A 24,728-nucleotide genomic window follows, 5' to 3' on the forward strand; every position below is an offset into this window, starting at 1 on the left:
ATCAGTACTGAGTAGTTGTGATACACCATAGGTTTTTGGTCCATAAATAGCTTTCAGGGAATCATAAAAGTGCTTTGGATTGTTACTATCAGCTGAATTTTATCTTCCTTCTTACTGAGCTAGGAATCCTGCATCTCTCTAAGCTTTGCTTGTATTTTGCTTTTGATGGAATTAAATGCTGCCTTCTTAGAGGTAGATGAACTATCCTGCTGGTAAATCCTGTGGTGTTCTTATTTTTCATTAGCAGCTTCTGAATTTCCCTGTCATTTTCATCAAACCAGTCAAGGTATTTGTGACACCAGATGAGTAAATGCGGTGCTGTACACTGAATCTCTGAAAGCTGCCTACTCCTTTTCTGCTCCACTGTTGCCAACTGTGTGTTGGCTCAATTTTTCCTCCAAGTTAGCAACAAACCGTTCATGCTCAGAGAAGAGTTCTAATTTGTTGATGTTAATTCTTCTGGTAGTCATTTTGCTTTGGGGGCGGCACTTTTGATGAATGTGAATATTTAGTTTGGAAAGGATAAGTCTATGATCAGTCCAGCACTCTGCATCACACATTGCCTTTGTCACTCTCATATCTTGTCTGTTTCTTCTCCTTATAAACACATAGTATATTAGATGCCAATGTTTGCTGCAAGGGTGCATCCATGAAGTTTTATTGAGTTTAGGTAAATGGGAAACAGTGTTGGTGATGAGAAGGTCATGTAATGCACAAGCCTTCATCAGTAATTGACCATTGCTGTTGCTTTTTCCAACTCCATTCCTCCCTAGGACTCCTTGTCAAGTCTGCTAGTCTGAGTCTACTCTAGCATTAAAGTTGCCCAGAAATAGAACAACTTGAAAGAATGATATGAAGAAAATTGTCACCTCTAGTGTTGTCCTTACTGAGCTTTAGATGTTTCAATGCACTAATTTCAACTCCATTTTCCTCAAAAGGAGCTTATATTGTGGAAAGAAAAAATAAGATATATACATTTTAAAAGCACACTGCTAATACAAGGAGACATGGGGCAAGTGTCAAGTGAATAGTATAGCTAGCAAGACCTACAGGAGTTCAGAAATAGAAAAGTTTGCCATAGGCTGGTGTGCTGTGGAATGACTCCTGCCCCACAGCCCCACACATTCACCTATTCTAATTTTTTCCATCAGGGAGAGTGTAAATTCTTTGAGAGCAAGGATTGTCTTTTTTTTTATTATGTGTAGGGGAGTTTTCTGTCTACAGAACTTAATGCAATGCCTTACTTGTAGGAATATTATATAATAAATTTAGAGCTAGAAGGGACTTGAGAGTCTAATCCAGTCCAATTCCTTCATTTTGTTCATATTTAGTCATTTTTCAGTTGTATCCAACTCTTTGTGATTCCACTTGGGGTTTTCTTGGCAAAGATACTAGAGTGGTTTCTCATTTCCTTTTCCAGTTCATCTTACAGATGAGAAAACTGAGGTAAACAGGGCTAAGTGACCTGCCCAAGGTCACCAAGATAGTAAGTATCTGAAGCCAGATTCAAACTCAGGAAGATGAGTATTTCAGAGTCCAGGCCTGGCACTCTATCCACTGCACCACATAGCTGTCCATGCTTCATTTTTACCGATGATTGAATTCAATCTTACAAGTTTTTCCATAATAATACCCTTGGCCTGCATCACTTATTGACTTTCCCCTGGGAACATCATGATTTTGCTCATGTCTACATAAAAGGTACAGGGCTTCAACTTCCATACATGAATTCAGACCTGGTCAAAAGAAAATTAAAAAGCCAACAACCCTCAACCAAGCTCAGGCAACACAACTTTTCCCACTTTAAGGTTTATGGTGAATCAATCAATAATTTTCAAAGTGATGACAATAGACTAATGAATGATCAATAAGAGGTGAGTTTTCATCTTATCAAAAGATAATATGAATGTCATAGCAAAGTCCTCTTCCTCATTAACCTTCTTTACAAGGAATTATTTTTGTTAAGGGAATTTCATACCTCTTTAGAGATTGAAGAAGGATTCTTGAGGTCTTACCAAGATCTATGTAGTTTTCCAGATTTATAGTACAGCCCTGGATTGAGTCAAATGCCACTCATCAACCTCCCTTCAACACCTTCAGATTCAAGAAAGCTCTCAACATAGCTTAAAGGTTAACACCTTAGACCCTTGGACCTGTAAAATCTTCACAAATCTACTGAAATCACAGGAATAACAAAGTCCAAAGTTTTGTTTGTGGAATAGCAAGGAAACCAGTGATGATATTGGACCAAAGAGTATGAGTGGGGAGGTATAAGAAGACTAGAAAGATTGGAGAAGTCTAAATCATGAAATCATGTCAAATAGATTTTGTCTTTGATCCTAGAACCAATGAGGAGCCACTGGAGTTTTTTAAGTAGGAAGAGTGACATGGTTGGACCCATGCTTTAGAAAAATCACTTTGTTGGCTAAATGGAGGAGTGGGGAGAGACTTGAGACAGGCACATCCACCAGTAGGCTATTATAATAGTCTAGGCATAAAATGATGAGGGCCTGTACTAAAGTGGAGAAATTAATCTTACCATTAGAAACTCATAATTCCTTTGGGAAACACAGGAAAGATTCAGGAGGGCCTTACTGCCCTCTTAGTATACACTTCACACTTAGCTTATATTATTATTATGGTGCATATCAAAATGCTTTGTTTTTTAAAAATTTTTGTACACATGTCTATACTAATATGGAGCCCTTTGAAGGCAGACATGATGATAAATTTCTATCCCTCATGGTATTTAGAACACAGCTGTCAATCAGTGCTTCCTGAATTGACTGTTGATGATTAAATGATCCTTAAGTCCCCTTTGGGTCATAATGTTCTGATTCCAATGTTCTATGAATATATGTGTATGTTTTTGAGTGCATATGTGTGCATAAAAAAGGAATAGTAAAGTTTGAAGATATCACATGCTACTTAGTGCAAGCTACTTACGAAAATATAAAAGCCCTTTAAAACATCTGGGAAAAGTATTTAAAAAAAAAAACTTTTTATTGAACATCTCCAGTAATAGATAACTGAACACCACATAAGACAGTTCTAGTGATTATTTCTATTCATCTAGTGATGTTTCTTTCTTCTAGCACTTGTGTATTGAATTGAATTTAGTTATGTTGAACAGACAGCTTCCCTCTAAAGTAATAAAGAATATAGCTACCTGCTCTTTCACAAAGCAGATATTAAAATATTTGAAGATGTTTATCATGTATTGAGTCTTGTCAGTTTCAGGTTAAGAATCCCTAGTTCCATCAACAAATTTTATGGTTTTGAATTCTCTTCCCAACCTGGAAATCCTCCTCCGAATAAGATTCAGCTTGACTATAAGTAAAGACACTAAGCATCTGAGATTTCCATTCGTCGTGTAAACTCCTAGTGTGTATCTCCCTCCAAGAAACCTATGGAGGATTGAATAGGTTAGTCTGAGGGAGCTAGATACTTGACACATCAGAGATTGTAATGTAGTTGGTATTAACGTAGTTCATAAGTGTCAGAAGTAGAGATTTAATTTTAGGTCTTAAGAACTCCAAGCTCAATATGGTATCCATTATGCCAAAGGGCATCTACCCATTTTGACAAGTTCCTTTTTAAAATATGGTATCTGAAAATGAATGTACTACTACAAATATGATCTGACCAGGCCAAGGATAGCAGAATGATTCCCTTATCTGGTCAACATACTTCTTTCAGAAAGCCTAAGATAATAACTGCTTAAAAATATAATATTATTCTTTTGGCTGATATTGAGTTTATAGTACACTGAGATTGTCAGATCTTGTTCATACAACTTAGGAGTCATAGCTCTAATCTCTAGTTCCCTATAGCTATCTAATAGGAAATCTTTAACCTAAGTACAATATTTTATATTTTTCCCTACTGATTTCATCTTGTTCAATTTGGCACATCATTCCAGCAAACTAATTTCTTTTTTGATTCTAATTCTTTTGGTCAACATCCTTTTCCCCTATCTTTTCCCCCTATGTTCCCCCTCCTCCAGCTCTATGCCATCTATAATATTGATAGGGAAGTCATCTATGTCTTCATTCAACACATTGATATCAATGTTTTGCCAAAAAACTTGAGGACAGTCCACTAAAGAGCTCCTTCTGTGTTCATGAGATCACCTATTTAGAATTGGAAAATACTTTTGAGTAGGGCCAACTAAGTGGCACAGTAGATAGAGTACTGGGCTTAGTGACAAAAAGACCTAAATTCAAATCTGGCCTCAAATACTTAGTAGTTATGTGATCCTGGGCAAATCACTTAAACCTGTTTGCTTCAGTTTCCTTATCTGTAAAATGAGCTGGAGAAGGAAATGGTAAACCATTCCAGTATCTTTGCCAAGAAAGTCAGACATGACAGAAACAAGTCAACCACAAAAGTCCACTCTCTTACATTTTATAGTTGAAGAAACTGAGACTTTTTGAGCTTAAATGTCTTTAATCGAAGAATTAGGATTCAAGTCTAGGTTTTCTGACTCCAAAACCAGTGTTTTAGTGGTTCAGTGGATAGAGTGTTAGGTCTGAAGTCAGGAAGACCTCAGTTCAAATCCAATTTCAGTCATTTACTTCCTATGTGACTCAATGCTGCCTGCCTCAGTTTCCTTAACTGTAAAAAAGTATAATAATAGCACCTACCCAAGTTTGTGAGAATCAAATGAGATAATGTTTGTAAAATACTTAGCATAGCAGGCACTTAGTCAATGCTTGCTTCTGTCAGTTAAAAATCTGCAACTTAATTGCAAGATTATAATTATTTCAATAAATGTGTTCAATGTAAGACAGAAGAGATATCATATAATTTTACTGAGATAAAAATACAAGATGAATACAGCAGTCCTCTGACCTACTACTATGTGAACACTATCAAATCAATATGCATTTAAATACTTATTATGTGCCAGGCATTCTATTCTACAAAAATGAGGCTATTGGACTAGATGTTCTTTAAGGTCCCTTCCAGTTCTAACACTTCATGAACCTATTGAAAAGTGAAATGAGGTTAATTTTGAATGGTTTGTTCTAAACGAACCTATGTTGACCTATAATTATAACTGTTTTTCCAAGTGTTTTCAAATAATGCATATAACACTTCATTTTATAGTAGAATTTTGTTGATTCTTGATTACAAGTTCAGAAGTAAATAATTTGCAGAATACTTTTCTTTCTTTTCAAGAATTAGGACAGTTTTTCTTTTCTAGTACTACACACCTTTCCTATTTTCTATGATTTCTCAAAGATTATTGACAATGTTTTAGTAATTACATCTGTATGCAAATTTGAGATTGATATCAGAATATCAACAATTAGAACTATTCAAAAGTAGACTGCCTAGGGAGGTGGTAAGGAGCTCCTCTCCTTAGAAGTCTTCAAGCAGAAGATGAGTAATACTATGTTGAATATGCCAAAGTAGGGATTTTATTCAAATTGGGGTTGGACTAGATATCCATAGAGGTTACTCTCAGCTTTCAAATGTTGCAATTGCCATGAAACTGAGGTTCAGAGAAATGAAACAACTTGACCGAGTTCACAAAATTATGTGGCAAAACCGAATTCTGTTGTTGCAAAGTCCCATGTCTTCCAATCAACTCCTTTTTCTTTTGAGCAAGATATGAACTTACACTATTATAGCTGCTATATTGACATATTTTATATATATAAATAACATATATCATGTGTGAATAATATATAATATATATTATAGCTGCTACAATCGATAGGTCTATACATGAAGTCTCAGCAATACCTATGAGATTATGCTTTTGATTTTGTTAAAATCCCAAGTTCATTTTATTATCCATATTTTGTTCATTTTTATCAAGATATCCAAGAAGAAATTAATTTATTTTTAATATTCTTTTCTTTTAAAATTTTAAGTTCCGGATTCTCTCTTTTCCTCTTATCCCTCCACCATAGACTGTGAAGACAAATAATATGGTACCAATTGTACATGTGAAATCATGCAAAGCATATTTTCACATTTCCTATATTGCAAAAAAATACCCCAAAACAATAAAGTGAGAAAATTATACTTCAATTTGTAATCACAGTTCTTCAGTTCTCTCTCTGGAAGTGAATAGCATTTTTTTTGGTAGTGAAGCCTTTGAAATTGAATCATTGTAGATCCGAGTAGTCAAGTCTTTCATAGTTGATCATCATTAAAGCATTGCTGTTACTGTACATAGTGATCTCCTGGTTCTTATTTTTACTTTTTCATATAGGTCTTACCATGTTTTTGTTGAAAACACTCCTCATCATAATTTCTTATACCACAATAGTACTCTATCACAAACATATGCCATAGCTTGTTCAGCTGTTCCCCAACTGATGGACATCTCAATTTTCAATTCTTTGCCATCACAAAAAAAAGCTGCTATAAACATTTTTATATATGTGGGTCCTTTTTTTTTTCTTTTGATCTCTTTGGGATATAGACCTAACAGTGGTATTTCTGGGTCAGAGGGTATGCACTACGTCCTTTGTGCATAGCTCCAAATTGCTTTCCACAATGGTTGGACCAGTTCACTATTCCACCAACAATTCATTAATGTACCTATTTTTCCTCATCCCTTCTAGCATGTGTCATTTTTGATAGAGAAGAGGTGGAACCTCAGAGTTATTTTACTTTGTCCTTCTCTAATCAATAGTTATTTGAGCATTTCCCCCATATACCTATGCATAACTTTGATTTATTCTTCTGAAGTTTGTCTCTTCATATCCTTTGACCATTTGTCAATTGGGTACTAGCTCTTATTTTTTTTTAAATAAATTTGACTCACTTCCCTATATATTTGAGAAATGGGGCCTCTATCAATGAAATTTACCCTTAATATTTTTTATATTACTTCACTGTCTATGATCCTTTTTAGCAAAATATAGTTTCCAAGATTATCTCTTAAAATTATGTCTATTTTTGCCTTTATTTTGTCTGAGATCATGATTACTACCCCCTTCCTCTTTTTTCTTCAGCTGAATCATAACAGATTCTGCTCCAGTCCTTTATTTTGACTATGTGTGACATTTTGCTTTAAGTATGTTTTTGGTAAACAACATATCATTGGATTCTGTTTTCTAATTCGTTCTGCTATCTCCTTCAATTTCATGATGAACTCATCCTATTCATATTTGCAGTTATGATGACTAATTGTGTATTTACCTCCATCCTATTTTTTTCTCTTTATCTTTCCCTCCCTTTTTATCCTGTCCTTCCTCAAAATTTGTTTTACTTCTAACCATTGCCTCCCTTAATCTGCCCTCTCTTTTCTAATCTCTTCTCCCATATCTCTTCTCCCTTTCCCTCTTATTTCCCTATTCAGGCAAGAGGGACTTCTATACCCACATGAATACACACATATGGTTTCCAGATTGTCCAATAGTTCTATTTTCCAGGTCAGTTTTTTTCCCAATAAGATGGTTCACATTTTCTTTTTTTTTTTCATTTTGACTTTGTTTTATTGTTTGCTGATGTCTCCTGAAGTCATTAACATCCACTTGCCCAATTCTAATTTTTAAGGAATTATTTTCTTCAGTGAGCTTTTATACCTCTTTTTCCATTTGGTCTATTCAGTTTTTTAAGGTGTTCTTTTCTTCAGTATTTTTTGTTCATTCTTTGCCAACCTGTTAATTCTTTTTCACATTTTCTTTAATTACCCTTATTTTCTTTTCCATTCCCCCCCCCCCCCATCACTCTTATCTCTTTCTTTAATTATTTCAAGAATTCTTGCTGGTCTTGAGTCCAGTTAGCATTTCTTTTGAAGCTTTGACATTTTCATATTGTTGTCTTCTGAATTTGTCTTGGTCTTCCCAAAGGCCATAGTAGCTTTTCAATGTCAAGTCCCTTTTTTTAAATTGCTTATTTTTTCCACACTTAGAACTTTATGTTAAAGTTGGACTCTGGTCACCTGAGAGTGGGGAAGCACTGTGCCAAGCTTCAGGCTTTTTATGCTGTGTTTTCAGAGCTAATTCTGGAGTGTCTGCAAATTTTTGGTGCTTCCACAGTAGTATTATCCTAGGAGAGCTGTGCTTCTGGCCTATACCCTGTTCTTTACCAAGGAAGGATCTGTAGTGGTAAGGACTAGAGTACCTCTTGGCCTTTTAACTATGAACAGGACCCTGTTGCCTTGTTAACCAATTATAAGCACTTGATTATGACCCAGAACGGCTTATGGATAATAGAATCATCAACCAGCACCAGCTACACCCAATGCTATTCAAGGGTAATCTCTTTCTGACCAGTTGTCTGATCCCCTTACTGTCTCTAGGTTGAGAGTTCCTAAAGTTGTTTCTGCTTCTGTTGTAACTACCTTCAAGTCCCACCAGTGATATTCCTGTAGCACTCCAGACCTGTGCCCACCCCAATGTTACAGACATCTTCTTCAGACCTGCCTGAGTTCTCCTTTTCTTGGCTCTGCTGCTTCAAAATTTGACTTGAGGTGTTATTTTAAGGTTATTTGGAGGAGAATGTTGAGAGAGGTCCCAGGTTGTACTCTACCATCTTCCCCATTATGTTTTTCCAAAAAAAATTTCTGCCTTTAGATTTCATATTAGAGCCATTTTTGGATATATTTCCCTTTCTCCCCAAATTGAACCCTCCTTTGGAACAAACAAATAAACAAAAAACAATTAAGGAAATCAAAACAAAACAGCCCCAAAATAGCAATAAAAACAAAAAAATAAACAGAATTGGCTACAATGGACATTTGACAATGTATGTGACATTTTGTTCTCGTAGTTCTCCCACTTTCCTGCTGAGAAGAAAGGTATTCTTCATAATCCATTCTCAGGGATCACTACTAGATTCTAAATCACTTGGTTTGCCTTTTGGCATTCTTTGTGATGTACTTTGCTATAGTCAAATATATATTGTTCTTTTGTTTCTTTTATTTCACTCTGCACCTGTCCCATCACCTCTTTCATTGTTATCCTTCTTTCTAGAATAAATGTCTTGTCCTCCATAGTATTCTGCTTGCCTCTGAATCTGTTTTTTGGCAATAGTGTCCTCTTACCACTGCTAGAAAAGCGGGTGGCTATAGGATACAATTGTGAGGATAAAAAGAAGTAATATTCCTAAAAATCTTTTCAAACCTCAATTGTGAAGATAAAAAGAAGTAATATTTGTAAAACTCTTTTCAAACCTAACAGCTAGCATTCTCCAATTTACTTTTTTGAACACAGGTCTGGGAAGAACTTTTCTGAATTCACTTTCCAACTATGAAAGGGCCTTTTGCAAATTCTCTTCTCACTACCTCTGTTCCTCACTGTGTCACAATGATGAGTCTTTAGCAGTTATTTTTAAGCTTTTACCTCATTTTCCAGGCATATAGACCATCACCTGTTTTCTTCAGGGAAGTTTTTTGAGAGATAGTCAGGTAGATTTTTGTGGACTCAATGGCTGTTGAGAACTTTGCATTTAGCAATTTGTGTTTGGGGAATACCCTATTCATGTTGACCTTGTGGTTAATGGAGTTCATCTCTCATCCTCCAGATTGACTCTGGATCTTGGCACAAGAGCAGATATATCCTGTCAAGCTAAAACCTTCATAGAATTCTTTCTAAATAAGAATAAGCTTTAGCTTGATACATAATGCAGCCCCTTTAAGCTTCACAGTAAGCCACCTTAAATTTTAAAGCAAGTCTCTCCAGATTCAACATTCAGATTTACTTTTATCTGAGATTTTTTCTCTCTCCTCTCTCCATTTTCAGCTTAAAGGCCTTCTAAATCAGATTGTTAAATCTGCTGGCAAATGTCTTCCTTCAAGTCCTTATGACATGCTTTTTCTCCATAGTCCAGGGTACATTATTCCATTATCTTAAGCTGTGGTACAGAAATCCAGATTCCATTGCTGCTCTCTGTATTATCCACTATTTACTTTCAATGTGTTCATCACTGCCCTTCCTCCCCCCTCCTCCCCCCTAAAAGTATCATTCAACTTAAAGAAGTAATGAAGAAGTCACTTGTTTCCCCAACTAATCCAATCTTCCTTTATGTACTTGGTATTCTCAAGAGATCATTTCTAGGTTTCTGACATGCATAAGTCACTAAAACTGGATACAGATCAGTAAGTTTGTTTAATCTGATAAGTCAAGTGTTCTCCATTATACTCAGATAAATGCTCAAGAAATAGAATGTACCTCCAAATTAGCTATGTCATAAAGCAATCAACTGCACTATGACTCCACTTAGAATATTTGTAATTTAGTCATAGACTACCAATTATTCCACTAGCCATCACTTCTTGATTCCTCTTACCCATGCACATCATTCTGTATCCTCATCTCTCCATTATCTCCCCTTCCATGTTTCACATGGAAGCCTGGTTTATCATTGACAAATTTTCCTTCATCATGGATATCTTCCTCTCATTCTCTTTCCATCTTGAAGTCATAGGCCTGGATCTCACCAGAAGATGTAACTGGCTATGCCTTCCAGTATCGTATGTGCTTTCATTGATGCCCTAACACAATAAACTAGTTATGCTTTTTGTTCTTCCCCTGATACTTCCAGACTCTCCTCCAGCCACCATCAATCAGTAATCTCTCCTCTTTTGAAAGGTTCAGTTCATCCAGATAAATCATCCTATCCAGATCCTAATGGATGTTCTCTCTTGGTCTCTAAGTAACTTTCTTCCTCGCCCCGCCCCGCTCCACCAAGGAGTTTAGAACCTGTTCAGTCTTCCTTTTCACCCCATCTCCTTCTTCTTCTTCCCAACCTTTTCTCCTTATTTATGGAGACTTCAGTCTACAAATTGATGTTTTATCAAATACCAGTGCTTCCCAGTTTATTTACCTTCTTAATACCCATGATTTATACTTTCATTATATCCCAGCCACACACAGTGATGGCATCTTGTGTCATCTTTGTTCTTAATTATTGCGCCTCCACAATTTATTATTCTAAAATTCCACTATCTGATCATAATCTGACCTTTCATTGATCTCTATACCTCCTCTAAATCTATTCTCTGTCTTCACTGAAACCTCTTGTCACTTTACCCCTCCCTCCTTTACCTTCACCCCTGCTCTGGTTTCATTTTCCTTCCTTCCAAATCTTGACTCTTCAGTTGAGCAGTTTAACTTTATGCTGTCCTCTACCCTTGAAGTACTTGTCACCTTGCCCAATCACTGTTTGTCACTTATCAAATGCCACCCCTGGATTACTTTGACCATGCAAGCATTCTCTATTCAATTTTATGTACTGCTGAATGTTAAAAAGGAAAGTCATACAATTATGTTGGTTTGGCTATTTGTGTATATTTGCTGATATATATGTATACAAATATATATACATATATATATGTATGTATATATGTGCTTATGTATATGTACATATATATAAGCTTATGTTATGTAATCTTAATTAGGCTTTCATTGATGCATCTCAATTATTTTGCTTTTCCATTGTTTTCTTATTATACTCCCATAGTATCAATTTCAAAACTTTTTTCCCCAAGCTTTCTTTACCACCCATCCTCCCTTCCTTTTATCAGTGAGCCCTACCTCATGCTTCACTGAAAAAGAGCTCCTTTTTCTTCCCAATTCTATACTTCATATTACCTCAACAGTTTTCTACTCTTTCCTCCTTTGTTTCAAGTCTAGAGGAAGAGGTGGCTCCTTGCCAAGGCTGCTGCTTTCTACTTGTACCCTTCAACCCACTCACTCCTCTCTCTTCCTGGAATTTACCTTTTGAAACAATCAGAGTGCCTCTAATTTTCAATCCTTCTTTATCCAGTGGTACCTTCTCTTCTCTTTACAAATATTCCTGTGTCATCTTCATCCTTAAAAATATCTTCACTTGACACCTTTAAGTCATATATCACTCCACTGCTCCAAGGCAAACTCTTAGAAAAAAAAAAACGTATCTAGAATATTTCCCAACTCTCTTACCTGGATTTATGCTTCAGCACCTTGCAATCTGGTTGCTACTGTTAGCTCTCTCTTAGGTTATCCATGATATCTTTTTAAAAGTTCTCTTCATCATTTCCATTTCCATATATCTCTCCTCCCTATCATCCAGTGGGTCATCCTTTATAATAATGAATTAAAAAAAGGGAAAAAGAAGAAAATCAGTTCAGGTTAACTACTCAACACATCAGTGGAATCTGACAATGTATAGAGTTCCTAATCCATACTTCTGCAAAGAAGGGAAGGTTGTATATTTTCTCATTCTTTCTTGGGAATTAAGCTTGGTTGCTATACTTACACAACTTTTAGTTTTGCTTTACAGTGCTCTCCTAATCACCAAATCCAATGTCCCTTTTAAAATTCTCATCCTTCTGTAGCATTTTATGTTGTTGATGACCCCTCATTTTAGATACTCTCTCCTCCTAGGGTTTTTTCTCTTAGGTCTTTTATCCTGGATCATCATCCATATCTCTCACAATTCTCTCTCTTTTGCCCTCTATTTATCCTTCTTTATACTCTTTCTCTTGGTTATTTCATTGCCCATGGGCAACTATAATTTCTTTGCATACATCCTTATTCAGTGTTAGTTCTTCTCCTGAATTCTAGGTCTGCATTGCCAGCTGGATTTCTCTTAGACACATCAAATTTAATACGCTCAACACAGGACTTGTTAGCTTTCCCCTCAAAATCCTCTTCCCAACTTCTTTATTTCTGTCAAAGGCACCACCATTCTTCCAGTCACCCAGGGTTGACATCTTGAAATGAATCATCCTCAACTCTTCACTTTCATTCATAACCAATCTGTTAACAAGTTCTGTTAATTCTACTTCCACCATGTATCTCACATGTATCCTTTTCTCTGTACTCACACAGCCACAGTCATATAAATTATTAAAATAGTTAGTTAGTGTCTTTGTCTCCTGTGACAAATGAAACCCTAGACAGATAGTTTCCGGGTAATTAGCAATTAATTTATTAATTAATCAATTAATAAATTGATGGTCAGTGGTTTCTCTCGGTAACCAAAGACTCTAAGGGAGACCCTGAAATGCCTTAAATCTCTTCTGAAAGGGAACTCCCTTGAGAAATGAAATTCATCCCTGATTGGTGGACATTTAAAGAAGGGGTGACATAAAAGTCTTCAGGTCCTCCTGTTGAGAATATGGCTTGATCATGAGACTCAGAGCAGCCTCAAGGCATTTGGACAGGGAAGCCATTTCCATCAGACCTCTCTAGCTAGTTTTCTCCTTCATGAGCTGGATTGGCCTAAACAGTAATGGAAGAGATCAAGGACAGGGGGTTCTTCCCCCAGGCAAAGATTCTCTCTGATTGGAATCTGTTTATTCTCCAAATAGAAATTAGATCCCCTAGTTGGGTGGGGTTCCACACAACTTAAGTTACCAAGCAAGTTCTATGGGACTAAATCCAATCTCATCACTCAGCCATGTGCTTCAGAGGTTGATTGACCTTTTCAGAAGTTGGTCCTTAACAGAAATAATAAAAAGAAAAGGGTAGATCACAAATTTATAATCAGTTATTAATGTAATAGTATAATGTTAATTCTCTCACCCCCCTTTCCTCAGTTTGAGAAGATTTCAATTGATTCTACAAAAAGCAGCCAAATCTCAATTCCTAAAGGGCAAGTCTGTCCCTAATCTCTAGAAAAATATAAACCCCTGTTTGACTTTTAATATTACTCCCAAACTGACTCCATCCTCCCTTTCTAGACTAATTACACCTTACTTGTATTCATTCTACATTCCAGACAAATTGGTCTACTGTTTTCCACAAGCAACATTCCATTTCCAGTCTCTGTGCCTTGTATAGATTTTATACCTCTTCTCCTAACTACTCCATCACTATATGTATATGTATATGTATATGTATATATATATATATATATATATATATGTATATATGTTTGGTTTTGGTTTTCAACATTTGTTGAAAAATAAGATTTTCAAAATAAGATTTTGAGTTCTAAATTTTCTCCCCCTTCCTTCGCTACACACTCCTCAAGATGACATGCAGTCTGATATAGGCTATACACGTACAACCATATTAAACATTCTTCCACATTAGTCATGTTGTAAAGAAGAATTTGTACCAAAGGGAAAAATCATGAGAAAGAAGAAATAAAAAAAAAAAGAAAATAGTTTGCACTGATCTTCATTCAGACTCCATAGTTCTCTCTCTGGATGAGACATTTTTCCATCATGAATCTTTTGAAATTGCCTTAGATCTTTGTATTACTGAGAAGAGTTAGGTCTATCAAAGTTGGTCATGGTACAATGTTGCTGTTACTATGTACAATGTTCTCCTGCTTCTGCTCACTTCACTCAGCATCAGTTCATGTAAGTCTTTCCAGGTTTTTCTGAAGTTCACCTACTCATCATTTCTTATGAAACAATAGTATTCCATTACGTTCATATACCAAAACTTGTTCAGCCATTCTCCAATTGATGGGTATCCTCTCAATTTCCAATTATTGGTTACCACAAAAAGAGCTGCTATAAATATTTTTGTGCCTGTGGGTCCTTTTCCCATTTTTATGAGCTCTTTAGGATACAGACTTAGAAGCTATATTGCTGGATCAAAGGGTATTCACAGTTTTATAGCCCTTTGGGCATAGTTACAAATTCCTCTCCAGAATGATTGGATCAGTTCACAACTCCACCAACAATGTTCCAATTTTCCCACACTTCCAACCTTTATCATTTTTCTGTTTTGTCATGTTAGCCAATCTGATAGGTGTGGTGTGGTACCTCAGAGTTGTTTTAATTTGCATTTCTCTAATCAATAGTGATTTAGATCATTTTTTCATATGACTATAGATAGGTTTAATTTTTTGCTCTGAAAACTGCCTGTTCATTATCTTTGACCATTTATCAACTGAGGAATCCCTGTCATTTTTCCCCTTACCTTTACCATATAGAATCTTCAGCATCCTTCACAAGACCACTTTGATGCATCCTCCTATATGTAAGAAGCTTATTTTGATCACCCCAGTTGCTAGTTCCATCCATAATCCCATCCTCCATTACTTCATATTTATTTCACACATATTTCATTTCATACACAGAAAATATTTTTCTGTGAATGTGTTGCTTTCCTCTAATAGAATACAATTGCCTCAAGAGGAAAGATGATTTTTCCCCCTTCATATTCTCAGTGCCTAGCACAGTGCTGAGTATTAATATATTAATTAGTTATTATTAATTAATAGCTCATCATATATATTCATGCTCATTGAATGAACAATTTATAGCAAACCCCGGTGGCAATACCCAAACCACAATGAGAAGCCAATGTACCAACATGCTCTATTACTTGGATGACCCTGAACAAACCATTTAAGCACTCTTGGCCTCAGTTTTTTTGTCTCAGTTTCTCCATTTTTTAAAGGGATTGGATGATATAAGCTTTCTACCTCCAATATTTTATGACTTTATGATTTCTAGGACACATTCTAGATGATCTTCAATGGAGACCTGGGGAAAATCAATTTCAGCTATTGCTCTTCTATAGGGTCATGAATAATAGCTCTCCTGAAATTTTCTTATGACAGGAAATTGTTCACCTGACTCAATTTGCTTTTGATAAAATCTCACAAGTTGTTTCTCCATAACTTGTGATTTCTGGGTGGCTGCAGGTTATTTAGTCATGATTTTTTCTACTATCTTCCCAAATATCCCAAATATTCCCAAATATTGAATTAGGCTTTAATTCGCTAGAGTCAATCTCATCTCCTTCCTTTAAAAATGATATGAATCTTATTTGGCTCTTTCTAATATTTAAAGGACCTTCTTCTTCATGAAAACCTAAAAACAATGGGCAATATTTTTAAAACAACATTGCCATTTCTCTTTACATACTGATGATATTTTAAAAGAGATGTGTCCTTTTTTGTTTTAATTACCTTTCCACTATCTGCCATCTGATCCATTTGATTAATGGGTCACACATCATCCAGAAGTAGAGATTAAAAAATATTAAAACATCTGCTACTCCTCTATAATCAGCTTTCCAAAAATTCAGAGTAGAAAATTTGATTTGGTAGTCCTTTTTAGCCTTACATAAAATTTTAAAACATATTTGTTATCTTTTCCGTATCTTTTAACTTCTATTTCCTGTCCTTTAAAAAAAAAGAGCTGTTGTCATATTATCCCTTCACAGTAGCATAATTAGTACACTTAGTACTAAATACTCAGGACTTAGTATAAGGTACACTTATCGACCTGATCCACTTTTCACTTGGTTTTCAATTAACCATGAAGTCGCTGTTAGGTTTGGACCTAACCTACACATGTCTGCACATTTCTCTCACATTTCCTAAGTACTGTTTTCTAAGGAGCCTACAGAATTGTTCTAGTGTATTAGGTTTCTATTTTTCCTAGATTACCTTCTCATCAAATACTTGCAACTACCTTCTGTAACTACTTTGATGCCTGGAAGAATGTATGATTTTATCTAGGTGGGCTTCCAGCATATTATAGGCCTTTTTATTACTTATTTAGAATCCATTCTAATCTCCTTCACCTATTCAATTCCCAGATCTAACTTACTATACTTGTTCAAGATATGCATACTGATAAGCTCCCTAAATTTATTAAAATCCATATTCTCAAAACTCAATTAAAAACAAACACTATTGAATTCTCAAATCTGGCCTCAGACACTTACTAGCTGTGTGACCCCGGCCATATCACTTAACCTCTGTTTATCTCAGTTTCCTCATCGGTAAATGGAGATATTAATAGCACCTAACTCAAGGTTGTTGTAAGGATCAGATAGCACTTAATGCATTGTCTAGTACATTTTCTTGTTGTGGTTGTTTTTCAGTTATGTCTGATTCTTCATGACCTTATTTGGAATTTTCTTGGCAAAGATACTGGAGTGGTTTGCCATTTCCTTTCCAGGTCATTTTACGGATGAGGAAACTGAGGTAAACTGGGTTAAGTGATTTGTCCAGGGTCACACATGTAGTATGTGTCTGAGTTTAAATTTGAACATAAATGAGAAGCCTTCCTGACTCCAGACCCAGCACTCTATTCACTGCGCCATTCCTGAAGCCTGTTACCATATGAGCTACAATAGCTCTTCCCCTTTAAAAGTACTGAATTTTTGTTTTCAGTCTGGATTTCCATATCTTTCCCAGGCTAGAAGTGAAGTGACCACTCACAGGCCTGACTCTACTACTGATCAACACAGAAACTCTGATCTGCTCTGTTTCTGACTTGGGCCAGTTCATCTCTCCTTAGGTAGCCAAGAAGGACCCTGTTCCCAGGACCCTCTATCTTGGTGCTCTACTTAGTAAAAACACCCAGTCAGCTTTAACCCTATTACAGTTCCCATACTCAAGGGATCCATCATAATCAGCCTTCCCTAGTAGCATAAACTACAAAATTTTGCCCCCATTCCTGGACCTCTAAAGATTTTGGAACCATTCTCAATATTCAACTGACTCAGGGGATAAAAGGCTCAGGCTACCTATGTTGATATCTAGTCACCTGAGTATGAAAAACTCAGACCATGGCGAGTTCTGGTTGCTCTTTCAGTCTTAACCACCATGGGTACTTTCTTATCTTTCTTTTTCTTCCTTATATTCTTCCTTCCTTCCTTCTTTTCCTTCTTTTTTCTTTTCTTTCCTTCTCCTTTTCTTTCCTTTCCTTTCCTTTCCTTTCCTTCCCTTTCTTTCTCTTTCTTTCTTTCTTTTTTTCCTTCCTTCCTTCCTTCCTTCCTTCCTTCCTTCCTTCCTTCCTTCCTTCCTTCCTTCCTTCTTCCTTCCTTCCTTCCTTCTTCCTTCCTTCTTCCTTCCTTCTTTTCTTTCTTTCTTTCTTTCTTTCTTTCTTTCTTTCTTTCTTTCTTTCTTTCTTTCTTTCTTTCTTTCTTTCTTTCTTTCTTTCCTTTCTCTCTCTTTTTTCTTTCTTTTCTTTCCTAAAACCTTATACCCAGTGCACTCTGAAGCTCATAGACTGAACAACAATGGGTCCCTGCCCAAGCTCTACTCAATGGCTGTTTTTTGTACCCTCTTGGCTTAGAGTGAATGTCAATAGTAACTGTTTCTCTTTGAAACAACAACCCTGAGGGTCCTCAGGACCCTTCCAGTATAATTTATTTATTCTTTTCTATGTAAAGGGGCCATCTCCTGATGATTTATTAAAGAGGTCAGTTCACTGAATGGGCCTTACATCACTTTCAGTGAGTACCTGAAAAGACCTTAGCCTAAAAGGCCAAGGTCTTCCATTGCATCCTGGCCATCTCCAGTCATCCTGATAAATATCTGGTCACTGGATCCAGACAGCTCAGGAGGAGAAAGTGAGGCTGTTGATCTTGCACAGCCCTCCCTCAAGCAAAACAAAGTCAAGTGCAAGTCATGTCATCATTTCTCTGATATCATTGTCTTCTTCAGCAATGAAGGACAAACACAACAACCATGGGCACCATAGAGGTAAAGCAGCTGTGCTCAGACAATCAAGGTTGTACATGTGATGAGTATTCTTCCCTTGCTCTTAATGTCCTTCTTCTGCTTTGGCTAAGTAAAGCTTTCTCTGTTATGCTAAAGTTTTAACTCTGTTAGTTAACTAACTATTAGACAGTCTCCAAATGTCTCTTCATTCTGCTCTTGAAACTAAGTACCAGACCAGTGTGGGTTAGGGTTGTTGTACTACATATAATCAAACAGTCCAGTACAAAGATGGTATTGCTAAGGGGTAATTGGTTTATAAATATAAAGGAGATATCCTGGGATATTATGTGACTGAAAATTATCTGCCTTAAACATTAAATGTAAACTCTTTAATAATGCCATGAACCAAAGAAGTCATGTCTTGTAATGAGATTTAATAACATTCCACCTTACTTAAAAAACAGTGTAATAAATGGCAGGTTCCCAGGGTCAGTCCAGGAAAAACCAAAACCAAAAAAGCTATTAAACCCATAACCTAGCTAAACTATAGTGCTGTTAATGCCAAAGCAACCATCATTTTAAGACATCATTTCTACGGGGAAAAAGTCACTCCAACTTCTAATTCAGGATGCTACCAAAACTGCCACCTAAAATTGGAAATGGGTATTTCATCTCTACCTCCTTAACAAAAAGGCCACAATAAGAAGGATGGAAATCTGTAGGCCTTAGTAGCAGTAAGTTGTGGTGCAGTGGATAGAGTGTGGGGCCTGAATTCAGGAAGATTCATCTTCCTGAGTTCAAATCTGGCCTCAGACACTCACCTGAGCAAGTCAGTTACCTCATCTGTAAAATGATATGGAGAGGGAAATGCTATTCCAGTATTTTTGCCAAGAAAACTCCAAATGGGATCATGAATTGTAGGGCATGAATGGAATGACTGAACAACAGTGGAGGTAGTGAAGAGACAAATACTACATGGCCACAAAAGTGGTGGCAGGAAGAGTCAGTAACAAAGGTGACAAGACAAAAAGAAAGAGGAGTTACTGAGAGTGATGGAAAATAAGCCTTTAATTGGGAAAGCCTTTTTTATGAAAGAGACATTACGTAGTTAATTGTTCCTAAGACAGTAACTTCCTATACTAGGGAGAATATTGGGTTTAATGGAGGCTTAAGCAGCAGAGTGACATGTGAGAGTCATGGGTTTTTACTTTCATCCTGAATGTTAATCAAATCAGGATACTTAATTTTCTGTGCCTGTGCTTTTTCTTCTATAAAATAGAATAATAGGGTTTTCTTCCAGTTCATTCTCTAGTGATTAATGATATTCTGATGAAAAAGTATTTATTCTTCTTGACTAAGATAGCATTTTGTAGTCTGGAGTAGTCTGGACATTCAGTGATCAATTTTTTGGTTGTGACAAAACATGAAGTACAGAAAAATACAAAATGATCCTTAGTGCTACATATTCTTTTTCTGTTATTATAGCAATAGTAGCAGCGTAGTGAAAAAGAAAGAGGGAGCAGAGGCTATAGCTAAACACAGTTTTTAGACCATATATGAACATTAGCTTATCTGTTAATTCTCTAAATGTGAAGGCCTTGTCCAATGACAAATAGATTGTATCATTGAAAGAACTGAATCATATCAATCTTGATATTCTTGTTATAAATGAAATGGGAATACAGAAGAAAGTTTCAGTTAAATGGAATAATAGTTTACAAGTTTTCCTTTAGGAGGCAAATAAAGGAGTTGGTGGAGTTATGGTTACCATGTTTGCAAAATCAATAAAAACCATGATTTCATGGGACATTTTTAGTCAGTTCATGTTTGCAGTATTCATGATACATATTTGAAAAAGTTTGCTTTGAAAATAATTAGAGCTTATATAGTATCATCCATTGGAGATGTATTCTATGAAAAATTCAATAAGCCTTCCTAAATCAAATCAACATATATTTTATTACTTAAATGCAAAAAATTGAGAAGAGTAACACATACTTATATATGTATATTTATGTGTATACATATATGCATATGCATCTATTGGGAAATATGGTTTAGAAGTAAGGAATGAGAGAGGCTCCTAAAATATCTAGATGCCTTGTACTTATATATGGAATATTTTATTTGAGAAAACAATATCATGAAAATTAAATAGATTTATGTTTTGACAAAAATAACCTCTTACTGATGGGTCATTCTTGAATAAACTATCTATGTAAGGATCATCTTAGAGTGAAAATTAAAAATGCAAAACTATAATGCAAATAATGAGAATGAGAAAAAAAATAGTGTTCAATTAAAAGAACTCCAGACTGATCTGTTTAAATGAGTTATTATTGCCCCAGACTCGGAAACAGAAGAGGATATTAAAATTGATAATTTTACTTGACGTCTCTGGAGCTTGCCAATTACATTTCTGTCTGAATTAAACATGTAGTTTCTCTCTGAATTCTCTATAGAGTCTATTCAACTATACTTTTGCCTATCAGTCAAAAATATTTTTTGGTGAGGCCCTGAAATATGGATTTAGGATTCTTAATTGTTTCATCATTGTAGATCAATGATTCTTAAGTCATTTGAGTCCTGTTTTTTAGACTATTAAATTTACAAATATTTCATGTGCTCTGATTTTGCTATATTTTGGCTTTATTCTAATATTTCTTGCTTTATGATTCAATTTTTTAGATATTTAGTCCATTCTTTTTTGAGGGTATTTATTCCTTGTTAATATTAATTATCATAGCTGATATGCAAGTAGCATTTCTATAGTTACAAAGCAATTAATATACAACATCTCATTTGAGACTCACAACAACCCAAAGAATTAAGTACTAGACGCATTGCTGGGGAACCTGCATCCTCAAGACCATGTGTAGCCCTCTATGTCTTCAAATGAGGCCCCTTGACTGAATCTAAACTTCACAGAACTTGTTTGGATTCAGTCAAAGGGCCACACTTGAGGACTGAGAGCGCCACATGTGGTCACAAGACTGCAGGTTGCCCATCCCTGTTAGAAGTTAGGTAATCTGCCTATATCACAGTTAGTATCAGAAGTGGAATTTGAACCCAGTTTCCTGGTTCTAGATCCATCACTCTATCTACTATGACATACTGTCTCTCAACTTGTGCTATAATTTTCTAGTTTCTATTTTAAGTCATATATTGGGCTCTTGAGTTTTTCATTGATTGATAATTTTATTCCTAACTTCTTTATTTGCTTCTTTTCTTAATTCATCCGAATACCTGTGGGCTACTTGTAGTTATTCCATCCTTTTTTCTGTGGATCTAATTATAGTTGTTGCAAAATTATTATCTTTTCTGGAGTTTTATCCTGGTATAAAATACTATGTGGTATACTTTACATCATATTATTTATTCATTGCATTAGGAACTTTGATTGCTCATAAGTATTTGCTGCTACAATTTTTCCTGTGTGAATTTCTTTCCCTTTCTTCTGGTTGTTTTTTTATTTTTGAAGTTTATTTGGCACACTTAATTTTTCTACGTGTACTCTCAGCACTGAATACAATGGTAAGCACATAATAAACATTTAATAAATGCTCTTTCATTCATTAACTACTCTGACATCATGGAGACAAGAGGAGGGAGATGAGTTTGTACACATATTTTTACACAAGTCATGTCATCAGATGTATGGGCAATAAAAAATTCTAAAATTAGAAGAGGAGTTTTATGACCCATAAGAACTAGAGTTAGGAATACTTTGAGGGAGAGACCTATGGTGTGAATAAGCAAACTTTGACTTTGTCCCTCACTAGCATGGTGAATTGTACTCGTTTGTGTAGGTGTGACCAGAAGGGATGTATTGTTAATGTATTTTTTGCATAATGGGAAGATCTTTCCCATTTATTAATAGACCTGTTTGAGTCACATGGAAACTTGAGTCACATGGAAACTTGAGTCACATGAGTCTGGGGTGGAAGGAATTTGCCGAACAGGTGGAGCAGGGAGAGTGGAGCAGAGCTGAGAGGAAGTTGGTTACAGCAGTTAGAGCTGAGGGAGAGAGAGGAAGCAGGCAGGGAGCAGTGAGTGTTCGTTTGTAGGAAGGCCCTAGGGGAAGGCTTGGAGATGGTGGTGCCCCCTGCATTGTTATTGTGTATAGATTTCTTTGTTGCTATGATGGATTTTGTTTTCTGGTGCTGGGATTCAACTTTCTATGGTTTAAATAAATGTTTTGGTTCTGTCTTCCATGTGGAGAGTCTATTCTATTTTGTGATTCAGAATTACACCAGCATATTCACAGCCCACTGTAGGTGCTGTGAATGCTGCATTGGCACTACAGGAGATTAACTCTTGATCAGCCCTGAATTCTTTTCACTTCCAGAGCGACCTAAAACAAGAGTGGTTGTTGTTGTTAATCCTTTGTTTTCTAAGAGAACCAATGACATCATAAGGTGATATCTTGACTTGCTTGTGAATTGGATTTAAGCGAGGCAAATTGTCACAAAATCATCAACATCATTCTCTCCTCCAGAATCATCAAAGTCCAGGGACAAGACAAAAGTCAAGATAACTGGTGATGGCCTAGGATGCAGTAGATAACCTAGACATCTTCAATGTCTGAACAAGCCCTAAGCTCTCTACAACTCCTGCTTCAGCTTCATTCATAGCTTTTGGAATAAACTGCTTACATCCTCCTATTCCATTAGGGAAAGTCTTCACATGCTTAGGTAGACATCTCCTCAACTCACTAAAGGGTTTGAGGCCTCTTGGTTACCCTCAGTCTGGTTTAGCCCATTTGCAAAGTGTGATCACTGCACATGCTACAGCTTTTTGGAGCCAAAATGAGAGTTGGGTGGAAGATGGACACCAAAGGTGGGTGAACAGTCCTGAAAAGGGCTCAGCAAACCCTCACACCAGAGGTGCTAGTCCTCCCTGGACACCATATATACCCCAAAGCAGGACCTTAATTCTAGGGAATGCTATAGGTCCTTGGGAAGGCAGGGCTCAGTGGGAGAATTACTTGACTCTTGCAACTTTGATTGCTTTTCTACCAGGGGAAAGAGCTTCAGTTAGGGTAGTATTATAATTCTGGGATTAACTATATGAATCCTTCAGAAAGTGGTGATCATTGGGGGGAAATGAATTGATTCTCCAATGACCCTGAGTGCTTTCCCTTTGTGGACTGGCCTCAGTCTTAGGGTAGTCCTGGTGGAGGTGAAACTCATCTATAGTAAGGAGAGTCATTTTGCTTTTTGATGGGATTATACACATTTTCTGCAAATGAAATGAAACTTCTTCTGAACTGAATGCATTTTTAGACTAAGTGCTTACATAGCACTCGAGGATCCTTTATCACCACCTTTATAGGCAGTTAGGTAGCTTAGTAAATTAGAGCACTGGGCCTGGAGTCAGAAAAACTTAAATTCAAATCCAACCTCAGCCATTTAATACCTGTGTAATCCTGGGCAAATTTTGCTTCTATTTGCCTCAGTTCCCTCATTTGTAAAAATGACACCTACTTCCCAGGGCTGATGTGAGGATAAAATTAAATAATATTTGTAAAATGCTTTGTAAGTCTTAATGTGTTATATAAGTGCTAGCTATTATTATTATTTTCAATAGAGACTGGGCTGAGAGCAAAATCTCAGTGTTCCCAGGGGAAACCATGCATACAGGCATGAAGCAAAGAAAGAGTGATTATTGAGAAGCCTCTAAGATTGAGCCCAATTAATATAAACCCGGAGCTTCATTTCTGTTCTTTGAATTAAAGAAGTTGTGGTTTTTTTTGTTCCTTTCTCAGCTTCTTTTCTGAAAATGAGTGCTTTCTCTATCTGCTTGACACTCTGGAGGTCATCATTCAGAATACACAATATCTTTCTTTGTTTTAATGGAATGTTAGTGGTTTCTTCAGGTCTCTTGTTTTTGCCTGGTTCTCATACATGAATATGTAAATGAGCTGTGATTTTGTCAATGTGGGGAACTCTGGGTCCTAGAACTCTCTTTATAGCCACAGAGATCATAACCCATCTGTAGCTTAGTAGGAAAGTCCCAGGGAATTGTTTGAGGCACATTAAGTGACACATGTAGCACCATACACTAAGTATTATAGGAAGGATTTGAATACTGGTCTTCATGACTCTGAGCTCAATACTTTTATCTACTCTCTCATGTTATCTTTCTTCAGGTCTCATAAGTTGGCAAAAATGAAAGTCTGCATTTGGGTTAAAAAAAAACCCAATTATACCAATATAAGAGGAGACACAGAAAACAGTTGATATGAAAAGGTTGTGGATATTAAGCTCAACAAGCATCAACAATCTGATGTTGACTTGTTGTGATGAAAATATTTTGCAAACCTTAAAGCTCTCTATAAATTATTGCTGTCATTGCTACCTGGCAGTCAAAAACTTCATGTGATCTTAAGCTCTATGAAAAGAAACATA

At 36.2% G+C, this 24,728-nt stretch overlaps 1 long non-coding RNA gene across 1 annotated transcript in view; it reads right to left on the reverse strand.

Moving 5' to 3' along the window:
- The window catches only part of LOC140525333 (uncharacterized), a 96,596-nt gene that overhangs the window by 23,479 nt on the left and 48,389 nt on the right, over positions 1–24,728 (reverse strand). Inside the window, exon 2 of the long non-coding RNA XR_011974003.1 lies at positions 11,892–12,030. This is a non-coding gene — a long non-coding RNA (uncharacterized lncRNA). The remainder of the gene's footprint in view (positions 1–11,891; positions 12,031–24,728) is intronic.

This window comes from Notamacropus eugenii, chromosome 1, assembly GCF_028372415.1.
Source record: "Notamacropus eugenii isolate mMacEug1 chromosome 1, mMacEug1.pri_v2, whole genome shotgun sequence".
NCBI lineage: Eukaryota > Metazoa > Chordata > Mammalia > Diprotodontia > Macropodidae > Notamacropus > Notamacropus eugenii.